Genomic DNA, 12,673 nt, shown 5'->3' with positions numbered 1-12,673 from the left:
GATGCTATTTAATGCTGCTTGGAAGAGGCAAGCAGACTTCTAGTTAACTGTACAGGTGGAAATGCATCCTGCCTCGGTGACAGCTTCTTCTCCTTTGATTGCCGGGTTTTTATTATGAGCGCTTTAATTCTAATGAAACTGGATGGAAAATGTCAACAGAAGATGTTCTGACAGTTAGAGGCAGCGTATGCGTATAGATTTCTTAGCGGCGTGCATTAACCACTCGCGTGCTGCACCCTCCATTGCACTTGCCCTGTTGCTGGCTTTGATAGAAATCGCTGGGCTGCCAGGCTGCTCCGTGGCCAGTCGGCAGCACATGGGCTTGTTCTGCTCACCAGCTCCTGGAATCATCAGCAGCAGGCAAACCATTTTCAGATAAATACGGTTTTTAAGACAGGTCCTTCAAAGGTGAAGAGGCTTTGCTGAAATGGCAGACAGGGAAGAGCATCCCCTGTTTATATTTTCAAATGTTCCTCTGGTGGTGCCGCTGGCACAGCTTGGGTTTGTGCTTGCTGTTGTTGCTGCATGGTAAGAAGGCAGAGGTTGTAATGCCGAGAGTCCAGCTGGCTGTGGAAGTTGTGTAATATCCTCTCTGAGTTCCCATTTGCCAGTAGTAAGACTTGCTTGTCTTCTCATCCAAGAGAACATGAGCAATATCTGAGGAGGCCAGACCTTAGTTTTGCTTACGAGGAACTTGGGACATGTATGTGATAACCACATACCTCCTGCTACAACCTATCGTGGCAATTGTGTTTTTAGAGCTGGGAAATCTGGGCTTGAGAATGCGTAAAAGAGAAATGGGAACATCATGATACCTACCAAATATGAAATGTTCCTTCAGGAGGTTCCTGCTGATGATAAAGGCTTGGGAAATCTGTTACTGCCCTTGAGAAAGCTCTCAGTGAAGACCATCTGGGAGGAATAAGACATTCTTTTACCAGCTATCATGAAGATGCTGGCAGCTTTTAGAAGGTCATTTTTAACTCCTCCCCCTGCAACATGCCATGGTGCAGAGGGAAAGTAAATCTGGTAACCTTTCTCTTCTGCCAGTCCTCCCAGTGTGAGCCTCAGTGTTGGAATATGCAACTCGGAGCCAAAAGCCAGGCTTTCAAAATGGCATGTTCGTATCGGTCTGGTTTTCATCCAGATAGATGCTTGCTTGTCGCTGGTAGGGCTTATGTGGGGGCTGTGTGCCTGGCAGGTGGAGGGAATGGGTAACAGGCAGTACCGAAGTAGTCACCGTGGCATATGGAGGCTTTCCATCTCTCCACTGCTAGACTGTATCTGCTGCTGTGGGTAGGCAACTTTATTTTCCTTGGATTTCAGTGTGGCACCCTTCACCAGCAGGAAAATAATGCATTTTAAAAAGGTGAGCAAAGAACTGTGCACCTGGAATAAGCATCTCATCATCATCCTCCTTTGGAGGTTCACATATTCCCCCTGCCCCATGCCTGGAGTATGCCAGGGCACTAGTTCTGGCTTGGTTGTGTCAGCTCAGTTCATCTGAGGAGAGAAATTGCGAATTCATGGCTCTGGAGATTGAATTCGCTACCCAAAGAAGAGGGGAGCTGCATGTGACTGCAGCTGCTGAGCCCGCTTCTGCAGCCTTCCCCCTTAGGAGCCAGCTGACTTTGCAGCAGGGAAGGTTAGGAAGACCTTTCCAAGTGCAAACAGAAATGAAGCACTGGGACAGGCAGGCTACAGAGCCTGTGGGATCTCTTTCTTTGAGGCTTTTGAAGAACAAGTAAGAATAAAGTTGGGGTGGTCTAGAAATGCTTGCTCCAATTTAGAGCACTTGGCCTTACACTTTGACCTTTTTAGGACAGGTTCAGTCACACGAGTCAAAATTCACTATAGGAAACTCTTCACTTCTGTGTCTGGGGGTAGGCACCTCACCTGCTCCTCATAGCACCTTAGCTGTGGTTCAGGGTTGAAAAGTGGACCGGACTGTTCCTTCGTGGTTCCTTCCTGCCCTCCATTTCTGCTGCAGTACGACACAACCCCACTGAGGTCCTGCCACCAAGGGGACGAGTCTCCGTGCCCATTCAGCTGTAGAAATCTCTACTGATACAGTCAGCAAAAGCATCACTGCCACATGAGTGGACATGACTTTTAGGAAATGGGAGCCGGTGCACAGGAGTGACTGCAAAGGTTGTAGCATCCTTCTGAACTTTAGTGAACTTTGGGTCTTATAGCTGGCAGCCGTGCTTGCTTATGACAGACTCTGGTCAAAACCACACTTGGTTTGGAGTGGTTTCCTCGGAGAGGATTGAGGCAGTGGAGCACGAAGGAAGAAAACTTCACTTGTGTGATGTAGTTGACCACTGCCCACGAGGAAGCACATTTTTCCTCCTGTAACTCTGGCACAGTATGACTTCCTGTCTCCAAGATAATCCTTCTGTATGCATGCGTGATAGAATTTACTTACTGTGCCAGTTGTTCTCATCTTGTATTGTCTTCCCAGGAGAGGACAGCATAAGCTCCATGGGAGTGAGTTCAAGGTTACAGGTGTGTCAGGTACAGCTGGGTTTTATGGGGCATGCAATGGTGATTGAAGCTATAAAAGTAGATAACAAAATGGACTGAGGCTGGGTACCAAAGCCACCACAGGAGGCGAGGAAGTCCGTTTCAAGGGATGGGATCACGTTGTCCTAGGAAGGGATCCTTATCAGCACTGCAGAGAAAGTACAAGTAATTCACAGTCCTGGTGAGTACGTGTGGGGGAGGAGGAAAAGAAGAACCTCCCTGTTCCAAATTTAACAATGAGTTCAACTCTGTGCGTGTGACCAAGAAACACTAAGGTCAAGCGTCTAATTGCATTGATGCCATTGCCATCCAAGTAATTATCTTTTCCCCCCTGGCATTTCAACAGGGTAAAGCTGAAGTGGTTTCGGACTGCTGGAGTCTGCTAAGTCAGAAACTAGGTAACCTCAGTGGCTTGCCTACCAGGCTGTCTCTTCTCCTCTGGGCTCTGTTGGTAGAGCAGACAGTGGCTTTATTCCTCTGGGAGGTTTTTTTCTAGGCTACATGTCTGAGTTGGGAAAAATCCTTGTAATCGCCTCAGTTCTCGGAAGTAACAGGAGTGACTCCCCACACAGCAGCATGTCTTTGGCAATAACCCTTGAAGTGACGGGGATTTCCAACTGCATCCTCATGTTGTATGTAGAGGTTGGTTCTGCATCTGCTGCAGGTGGGAGTGGGATCAAGTACTATACACTACAGTAACAGCACATAGTGAAGATGGGTGATTCTGGTCCGTTGTGATACACGCGTGAATCTTAATATCTTCAGTCATTTTGGGGAATAAAAGATGTTGGCACACCTAAGTGAAGGAACAGCTATTTTGTGCCCTGCAAACTGTGCAGACATGAGGCGTTTAGCTGGTGGCAGCTTCTATGCGTAGGACTCCACCATCGCTGCTGGAAAACAGCCCCCCTTTCATTCAGCCTCCGAACAGCCACGCTCTCGATGCCAGATCTTATTGGCATGAATCAACCTCAGAGGCTGCTTTTGAGAGTGCTTTTAAAAGCTGTCAGTTAGGTTTGAGACAAACACGAGAACAATTTGCTGAAATCTGAAGCCATTTTGTGACCCTTGCATTTTGAGAACCCTCTGGAAATAACTGTAAAACACTGTGCTGTTTTCTGCCAGTGTTTGAAGGAGGAGAAGAAGCATTGGGAGAAAAGGCTGGTTCTGTACAATTTCCCCTTCTCTCAGGAAAGCCCAGTGTTTTCCTCCAGGTTTACACAAGAGTGCTGCACATCGAACACCTTCTAATGATAATAGCAGACAATGTTCATAATAGCGATAATCTTCACGTACAGCTGCAGATTTCTTTTTTTCCCCTGTTTTTAGCTAGAAGTTCATTTGATGGCATCAGGAGTCTGTTTTTTTCACCTCCCTGCCTGTCTCCCCCGGCATAACCTCACTGCTAGTTATCAGCACCAACTTTTGCTAAGAGGAAAGGTGATGCACCAATGTCAGAGTATGCAGATTCACATTTACCCGTTGTACCTCAGCTCTTGTGTACCTGACAATGTTTTTTTTATTTATTTTTTATTTTTTTGCACTGCACAGGCAATCAAAATTTATCTTCCAAATTAAGACTGTAATTATATTTTGATAAAGATCTGGCAATTCAGTGAGAATGAAATTTTAAGGGTTGCCGGGATACAGATGACTCCGGGTTATGGGGAAGCGTTTGCATGTGGAATACTAATCAGCCAAGGTTGTTCGGCATCCTTATCTAGACTTTTCCAATAGTGTCTGATAACGCAGGCAATCAAGTGTTTGTTTCTTCGCTATTATTCTGGCAAAGCGATTAAAGATGCAGGCTGTCTTTTATGAATGAAAAGGTGTCGTGCTCGACGTGGGCCGACACAGATACGTCCCCCTGCTCGACGTGCACAAACAGTGGGTGAATGGAGTGCTGGCCGTGCCCACGCTCCTGAGCCAGCCAAAACGAGCCTCGGCTTGCTTCTCCGAAGGGAGCTGGAGGATGTGTCGGGGATCAGTGTGGAACAGGCACAAGCACCAGAGCTCATGGCCCGGCCGGATGGCTGCAGAGGGACCGGTACCATAGAGCAGGAGGAGGTGGACGTGTAGCTGCCAAAGGGAAGGGCACAGCTCGCGTGCAGGTGCTTCTTGTGCCGGCCCAGCAGCTCGGCCTCTGCGCTGCAGGCTGATCGTGGAAGAGCTGCAGCACTTTCTATCTTTAAGCCTCTGCATGTGACGCTGATTAGTTATTGCTGAAAGTTATTGCTGTTCAATACTGTGGCCTGCTGACAAGGTATGGTGTGCTGTCTGCTGTGGCGGCACTTGCAGGCCTCAGTGGTGCATCCCCAGCACTGTGGGCTCTCAGCAGCCCCGAGCACTGCCCCGATTCAGCTCAGCCACCCCCCGCAGTGAGGCTGGCTGTGTGGTGCACAGCATCTCCTTGCTAGGCCTCTGTGCCAGGCTGCCTGCTTCAAAAACCAGCACGTGAAGGCACGCTGATAAGGGAAAGATGCATTTTCCCTTACACTTGGTCCGCCACAGACATTCTCTCTCAGCACCACCCCACCAAGTCCTTTTTTTTCCACTGTCTAACTCCAAATGTTGAGTCAAGCCCACAATAATTGCTACACCCTATTCAGCAGTGTTTTAGGGACTTGACTGTAGCGCATGGTTGCTTTTTTACTACAGATCAAAACAATCCTGCGACTCTATGGCTTTTTCAATTAACTGAGAAACAGTACATCATATAACAACAAAATAAGTGTCAGCTTCACCTGACATCCTACTTCTTTCCCAGTGGCAGGGGGAGCAGGTGCAATCCGGGAGCCTGGGGTTAATAAGCATTTTGGGAAGGCATGGTCTGTTTTGAGGTGCTGCAGCTGTAATACAGGAAAAAGAAGTGAACCCCTTCTGTAATACATTGGAAGGGCTTCAAACCGTGAGGTGTGCACTGCTCAAATGGCAGTCTCCTGAAATTCAACCTGCGCATGCACTGCTGTGTTATCTTTCTCATCCTGTAATAATGCATGGATATGTGTCACTGGTCTCAGACAAATCCAAAGCTGCAGGGCTGTGCCCAAACCCAAATCTTACGATTTGCTGTAAGCTTTGAGACAGGCTGGAGAAGAGTGGTTTCTATCTCAATATATGACTGACTGCTCCACTTTGCTGTCTTGGCATCACTGGGTGCCTGTTTCATATGAGGCAAAATAAAAAAGAAGTAAACCTGTAAGTCGTACATCACTACATAAATGTACCAAAAAGGGTTTAGCCAATTTGGATGCATTTCCCTATTCAGTGGCTGACTGATGTGTCAGACTGTTTTACTGCAGCTCCATGCCCTGAGCTCACATCACTTTTCCCACAATGCAGATTTTACATTTCATTCAGTTTTTCTTCTGCTTGTTCTGCAGCGCCTCTTCATCACACCTACATCTAGTTGGGAAAGCAAGTTGGGAAATAAAGGGAGTGAGAGCAAAGGAAGCTAGGCTTTTACTGCAACCTTAGCAGAAGCAGCGATGCATGCAGAAGCACGGTAGCTCTGCTATATCAACTAATACATTTGGAGGGACATAACAAAATCAGTAGAGGCTAGAGCACGGTAACTGTTTTGTTCTTTGTGATCTCTTTTTCTACATCAGGTGGCCATGCGATATCCTCTCAGCTGAACAATGAAGGAAGGAAATTGGTGTTTCCATGGCCAAGTCAGTTTGCAGGTCCCTGATGATTTCTGATGCCAGTATCACAGCGAAGTCTCTTCAGGATTCTTGGGAACTTTTTTGGAGGCAGACAGAGCCCCCATCTTCTGGCAGCTACTGCTTAAACAGAGGCACTGTGCAGTTGGGGATACCTCCAAGAGATGCAATAAGCTTTATTTATGCTATAAATTGTGTCCTGTATGCTATCAGAGTAGGATTTGGTACACAAAACATCTCTAAAGACCTTATGACCTCTGGAAAAGGTCTTCAGCTGGGCATGAGAAGTATTTACTAAGTAGGTCAAACGGGAAAAGATCAAGGGAGGAAATTTCAGGCAACAAGACCGGGGAGTAAAAGCTGTAGTGCAGCAGCATCCCACACTTTTAAATCCCTTTCATGTAGCCAGACCCTAAAAGGTTGTTTTTCCCTTACCAAGTCCAACTGAATGTATCTAAGCCCATTTTCTTCATTACCCATTTCTGCTTGTACAAAGGTATTGGACAAAGCTTTGAAAACTGTGTGATCTTTGACTGGTATAACTGTGCCAGCCAAAGCCCCTGCTAACATTTGTCAGCATAACGTGTCTTTTTGATGAATATGGGGGTGTGAGGAAATAGGCTTACTGCTAAAATGCAGTTATGTCGGTGTAGCCGCAGCCACTTTGCCAGCGTAATGTATTGCAGAAAGGCAAAAGTAATTTTAACATATCAAAACCCAACGAACCTTCACAGTTGGAGAGCAGAAAATGGCCCCAGATAACACAGCTGGAGTCAGCGAGATGCTGAATTATTGCCAGAAGTGGGTGAGCTCGCGTGTGCAGTACGCCGCCTGGTGCTCCCACACACAGCTCCTGCACGCAGTCAGCTGCCCGGCCTGGAGACTTGAGGAAAGCGGAGTTTAGACATAAAACCAGGAAAACTGGAAGACTGCTGGTACGAAATTTGGGATGAAACTCTTGTCGTTGGCAGCTATGACAGTGAAACCAGCTGCTGGGAGGCGCCGGGCTGCAGGGATCTTACACTCTTTGAGTCTCCACAAGGCGCTGAAGGGGAAGCAATATGAGCATCTTCTAGCCACCCCTTTAACAAATAGGTCCCTTAGTTATCATGGATGTGGCCATAGATATCAATAGCCATAGAACTGGGATTCTTAAAAGCTTGAAAATTACTCCACTGTCCTGTAAAAGTTTCTGCAAAATAAATTGTTTTCTGGGTCACAATGAGAATCCTCAAAGTTTAGATATTTTCTCCTGACAGACTGAAAGAAGATTTGCCGTAGCTGTTCCATCCCAGAAATAAGTCTAAACGTTTACACAAAGTAGGAAGAGTTGTACTAAATGTTGGCAGGCTGCTCTGTCCCTTGGAAAATGAAGAAGCATTGAAGTGTTTGTAAAATGTTAGCGATGAGCAAATATTACAATGAGGAAAGGAGTCAGAATGCTAATAGAAGACAAAAAAAGAAAATCCAAATGAAAAACACTGAGATTAATCTCTCCCTGACTGCCATTTTCATAGCTAAGTAGTAGCTGTACCTCTTAGAAATGTTTTCTTCTATACTATTGCATAGAATCCCATCATTTGGATAAAATCAAAGTGTGCTAAGAATGCCAACGCCTGAACCTCAGATGTAACTGTGTAACAGAGAGATCGCCAAGCAGTGACCTCACCCACACTAACTATGCTCAGATTTACTGCATCCCACAGGAAATCGATACTTGCTAATATGAACAAAAATGAAGATGGAATTATCAAACTGCCAAGTCAGGGAAACAATCCTGATTTTCCAGAATTAGCTGCGATTTTAAGGGAGTAGTTAGAAGAACCTCGAGTGATACTAAACCTGGCAATTGATTAGTGAATTCATGCGTCTCCCCGTGCCGCGTGGGTTGGGGTTCTGGTAGAAATCAGCCAGAGAGCCAAGCTGGCTCTTGTCTCTTTACTGAACATGGCAGGTTAATTCTGAATAATGAACCACACGATATTTATCCAGGCCAGCATTTTGGAGCTGCTTGCAAATTTCAGAGGTTTGTTGTGCTGCGGCATCCTGTGGGTCCAGAACCACAGGACAGGGAACACACACCACAGCTTTTCTGTCAAGGTTAAAAAGTAGGAAAGCCTACTTTTATCTGGAGGAATATAACACTAAAAAAAAAAAATCGTTTTGGAATAGCACATGAAATGAGGGGCCTATTATTGTGTAAGTACTGTGTGTGTTAAGTGAAAAGGCTGATTTTTGCCCTTAAGACACATAGCAGAAAGAACAGAGGCAAGGCTAGAAGGTCCCTGGGAGAAGAAGAAATGGCTGTGAAGGGCAGGAGGTGATATGCCCAGGGCCAGAGCTGGGATCTGCCTGCATATCCACCTAGTGGACCAACCTGCATCTCCAAACCACAGCCACCACCATTTGAAAATGCTGCCTCAGTTCTTTCCTTTTTGCTGCATACCAATTCCTGTATTTTCTTCTTCTTTTCTCTCTCCTTTTTTTTTTTTCATTTTTAAGCTTAGTGGCACAGATAAGAGCTTGTTTTCATATTCTCTCTAACACCCTAACAATACTCGAGATGATACGTAGAAAATAAGCAGATGGCTGCAAACTGATCTGTATTTGTATATAAAATGTCTCCGACTTAACAAAAAATATACATATTATAAAAAAAAAAAAAGTTGGCTGGGGTGGCTCCCCCCACTCTGTTGGCAGATGCTACGGGATTTAATGGGATGTGAAGCCTGATTGCCACCTCCCCCAGACAGCATCCTGCCGGATCAGGGCTGGGCTGTATCCGTGGGTGTCGTCTGCCTTTTGCTGTTCACTGCGTAGAGCATTTCAGCCTCTAGTGCAGTCTGGCACCTCTTCCAGCACTTCTTTTTTTAATGCTGCTTCGAAAACCCACACAAAAGGGAGAGCAGCAAAGAGGAGAAGGGAGAAGGCAGTAAAGTGGGAGGGTGCCAGCTCGGGCCAGACCTGATGTCCCTGTGTAGCCACAGGGTCCAGAGGCTGGGAGAGGACAGGGTAAGGACAGCAAAATTTGACCCCTGGTCCAGCTTATCATCTCACATTTCTGAGCACGGTTGTCCCCTTCTTCATAAAAATGAGTTTATTTTTTCAGTCTCTTGGGCAATGCTTCACATTTTGAGTGATCACTTGAGGTGATCCCGGTCTCCTGCGAAGGCAGCATCTCTCTTCTTCGTGCCTGGCAGTGCTGGGGCACCTCAGCTGAGCACAGTCCATCTTCCTCTAGTCCTTCCAGGGTGACCAGGGCAGGACAGGCTCCTCCAGAGGACTTTGCGGAGTTCTCTGTGTCTCATTCATACTCAAAATCAGAGAGGAGCCTATCTGCTAGTTATAGAAGTACTCCGGGGAGACGAATCTCCCGAGGGGAAAGTTACTTTTGTTATTACCTTCCATTGTCTGCTTCTTTCTGCTTGGAAGTGTTGTCAGCTCTGCTCCCTGTGAACAAATCTACCTTTCCCAAGGGTGCTTTCTCCCGTGATTCACCATTCCGCTCCGCACGTGATACATTAAGGTCAAACTCCGTTTTCTACTTGAGGACCCCATCTTTTACTTACACTTCCTGCATGATCCTTTTAATGACAATGCTCTTTTTCCCTTCTTTTTGCCTTTCCTTTTTCCTTTCCGGAAAGTGTATCCTGGCTTAATTTCTTTTCCTGTGGCTTTTGAAGCGGATTATTTCCTGCCGTTTGTTTTTATTTAATTTTCATCACTGCTTGCAATTTAGAGTTTGAAAGCTTCCTGTCCAGTGTTGCAGGCCGATGTCACTCCTCAGCAGTATTCCTGATAGTTACCTCTGGATATTGGCACCCGGCATTTTTGCGCTGGTTCTGGCTGGCTGCAAGGAAACATCCCCATTTCATCACACTTTCTGTTTTTACACTTCATGTACAGTACTCAGTATATGGTCATAACAACGTGTCCGACCACACATAAAAGGCTATCATTTCATGTGTACGTTAAGCTAGCAACCCTTTGTCACTCTGTGTATTTGCTATGCTAAAGCCCGTGTGTTGAAAGCTGCCTTGCACTGAGTCCAACACACACACAAGCACAGATGAGTTAAAAATGTGCGAGAATTTGCTGTTTGCTGTTATGTCCTGACTGAAAGCTCTTGACAGAGAATGGTCCAGAGCCCTGCAGCATCTGACAAATGCCGGGGCTCTTCAGCAATTGTGGCTGCTAAAAATAAATAAATAAATAGATAGATAAATAAATCAGAACTCAGTTCTGCATAAGTATGTGGCTTAACAATATAAATGTGAGTGCAAACAATAGGATATGGTTTGGACTCATAAAGCTGTATTAGCCGTAACAATAAGGGATAGTCTATGTTATAATCTTTATTAACACCTTATGACCCTTTACAAGAAGTAAATGCTTAAAAATTTATGTTAGCTTCAATGTTTTCTAGCTGCATTTTCTGTGCTAGTTGCCATCGGCTGTGATGTCTCAATCCAAGCTAGGGGTTAGCTGGTTAGCATGAGCTGTAGAGGCTCTGTAGCTGGCATGGTAACAGGTTTGCATCCTCTGCAGAGTCATGCAAGGGGATGTGGCTAACAGTGCTCGCCAGCTGGTTAGGTATGCAAGCTAGCATTTACCATTTGGTGATTGTTTGCCATTTTAGGCATGCAAGGACCTGAAACGCAGTAGAAAAACAGTGCAACGCCTCAGAAAAATGTTGGTACCTAAGGTGAGCAAGCTGAGAACATATTATTCAAACAATAATAACAGTGGGAAAATAGCTTATCTTGACGTAAGCTATTTGCTTTGAAGTCTAGGTGTACAATGTCACTGACAAAAGGCTGCAAGACTTGTGTAGGATCTGGTGCCCCGGGGGCTAGTTCTGGGATATGTCCTTGCTGGCGCAGCATCCCCCAGGTGCAATGGACGAGCTGTGGACCCATTTTTCCTGATGTGCCTTTGGAGTATGAGGTGCTGCTGCATGCACTGGAGTTTGTGCAATCACGGTGTCCCATGGATTAAAGTAGGTTTTGCATAGGGAGCCAAGGGCTTGAGGAAGGGAAGGTTGTTGCGCTCTCCCCATCTTACAAGGCTAACAAGATTCCATCTTGAATTTCTTCAGCTTTTTGGATAAAATCTGTCTGTGTGAGAAAGCATCGAAGGGGAGAGAGGAAAATCTACATTTTCAGACAGCTCTCCTCCCCTGTATGAAACAACAAAGACTGCATTTAGTATTATTTCAACAACTGAAACTCTGCAAGTTGGCTAGCCGTGTTACTTCTTCCCAGCTGGCTGCTCAGAGTGGCTCTCTGAACCCTTATGGCCCTGCTTGCTGCAATGTTTTACAGAACTGTCCTGTCAGAGGTGGGACTGAAGAAGGATCCTGCCAGACGGTGTTGAAATAAGACCTCCCCCTCGTCGCCCTGAGCTCCTTTGTGCTAGGTGCTCTGCACACCCAGTTCAAACTGGGTTGTACAAAACTGTACGCTCCAATAAATCACTTGTGGGGTTGAGGCCAAAAAGAACATCTGAGAGGGGTGGTGATGAATGACTTAGGTATTCGCTGAGCTGGGGAAGTCTTTTGTTGGAAGGACGCAGGAAGAGCTACCTGGTGAACTAATTGTATCTTCAGCGTTGCGCCTGTGCTTGGCCAGCCTTGGGCCGTCATCAGGGTGGCATGGGAATAACCCAGTGGTGTCGCATGCGTGATTGTTGCCGCCTGGGCCAAGACACAAGCTGCTTTTCTTTTACGAGGAAGAAGCTTCAGTGGTGCAGCCATGACCCCAGGAGCAATTAGAGACCTGGGAGCGAGCCATGTGTCTCAGTGCCTCTGCAGGAAGGGAGTGATGGGGCTGCAGGAGCTGCACGAATGTTTCCCCAGGGGACAAAAAAAGAGTTGCCTTCGGTCCCTCTGAGGTGATTGACTTTCTGTCTTTCCCTGGATGCCTGTGAGTAATTCAGAGGAGCATGTGTGGCAACAGTAGCTTGGTATTTACTAAATATAATTGGAAGAAACTGTTGCTACTTACTTCAACTTGCAGTTAAGCAGTGCTCAGGGCATCTAGCCAAGCACACTGAAAAAGACTGATGGGGAGGAAAAAGTGTGAAACATGAGCCACCGTTTCTGCTCTTAACACATGGCTTGTTGTTCCTGAATTTTGGGGGCTTCGTTTCTCAGCCTACGTGCAGTGCCAGTGGAAGGGAAGAGGGGCCCTGCTTATTCTTTTTGAACTCTTCAGTCTTGCTTTTTGCTCAGGAGTAGCTTCTGACCTTGGTTCCTTCTTCCCCCCTGATATTTGCTGAAGCTAAGGGGCTTAAATATGCCAATGAGGAAAGTGTCTCTCTCCTTCTCCTCCCTCCCAGGGAAACCTTCGTTATGGGACGTTCCCTTCCACCTCCAACATGCACTCAGGTCCCCATCACCCAGAAACCACCCTGTTTTCTAACTCTTAATCTCTCTTAATCATAATCACCTTGCTAATGACAATTATCATTATTCACAAATA

The 12,673-nt window shown here is 46.2% G+C and overlaps 1 protein-coding gene across 4 annotated transcripts in view; it reads left to right on the top strand.

Moving 5' to 3' along the window:
• The window catches only part of NHS (NHS actin remodeling regulator), a 249,242-nt gene that overhangs the window by 200,904 nt on the left and 35,665 nt on the right, over nucleotides 1-12,673 (top strand). The window lies entirely within an intron of this gene.

This window comes from Anser brachyrhynchus (genome assembly GCF_964034855.1).
Source record: "Anser brachyrhynchus genome assembly, chromosome: 1".
NCBI lineage: Eukaryota > Metazoa > Chordata > Aves > Anseriformes > Anatidae > Anser > Anser brachyrhynchus.
The sequence above is the reverse complement of the archived record's forward strand: the minus strand, read 5'-3'. Positions and strand labels throughout refer to the sequence as shown.